The following is a 1,024-nucleotide window of genomic DNA, read 5'->3' as shown; positions in this document are numbered from 1 at the left end:
CCCATTTGCTCATCGATCATCATATTATTTGTGGTTTTGTACAGTTTTGTACATAGTCAGAAACAAATTGTAAGATTCACTGTCATTTTCCCCAACGCGAAACATTTGCTTTTCGTTTGTGACAATTGTACCATAGGGTACGTTTTATGTGTATGAAAACGTTTCAATTGAAAAGTGAAAAATATTTTTTTCTGTAAATTTTCATATCCAATTCAATTAAAAAACATTTTTATTTTATTTTATTTTTTATTCATTGCAGCCATTCGTTTTGTGTTTAGTTATTGCATATGTGGACATACATACATATATTTTTCTCTACACGATTCATTTCGTTTGTTGTTTCATCTGTAACTACTAAACTACTGTAGTGTACTATCGCCAAAGTGAACTCAGCCGTTTTGTTTTCGTATTGTACCGAACTGTTGAAGTAATATGTAAACGAAACGAAATAGTAACGTACAATATAGTTTATTTTCGTACCCTGTGTGATATCTATGACCGTGGCATTACCGATTGAGGGAGTGAGGCTGAAAAAAATCGTGCATGCGATTTTTTAAGAGCTACCCTAACGTACATACCTATGTACATATTCGCGCATACGATGCCGGCTAGTTGAAAATTAAATTAATTTCGACAAGGCTTATTACTTGAATTCTCAAAAAGCGTGCGTTGATCGAATGTAAATGTAGTTATGTATTTGCATTGCACATTTTAAGGCAATCACTTGCACTTTATGTAGCAATACTTGCGCACTTATAACCGCCCATAACGCAACGGTTACGTACGTATATCGTATCATTGTCAAGGTAAGTGCAATAAAATAAAAAATAAAAAATTATTTATAATTACACTATGTTAGTACACCAACACGTTCTATACATTTAAGCATAATTGGATTCAGTGCTTTATACTTTTGTAAGTATGCATGTTTATAAAAGTGCTTGGTATGTACGAAATGTAAATCTGTATGTAAATACTTTCTAAGCTTACGGTTTTTTAGCGCTGGACTGTGTGGCATCGTCGC

The 1,024-nt window shown here is 33.0% G+C and overlaps 1 protein-coding gene across 1 annotated transcript in view; it reads right to left on the bottom strand.

The window, feature by feature from the left end:
- Nucleotides 1-1,024, bottom strand: part of LOC118737264 — a 30,040-nt gene that overhangs the window by 24,458 nt on the left and 4,558 nt on the right. The window lies entirely within an intron of this gene.

The sequence above is a fragment of the Rhagoletis pomonella genome, unplaced genomic scaffold (assembly GCF_013731165.1).
Source record: "Rhagoletis pomonella isolate Grant_MI unplaced genomic scaffold, Rhpom_1.0 Rhpom_scaffold_00001, whole genome shotgun sequence".
Lineage (NCBI taxonomy): Eukaryota > Metazoa > Arthropoda > Insecta > Diptera > Tephritidae > Rhagoletis > Rhagoletis pomonella.
This window is presented reverse-complemented; position numbering and strand designations above follow the sequence as displayed.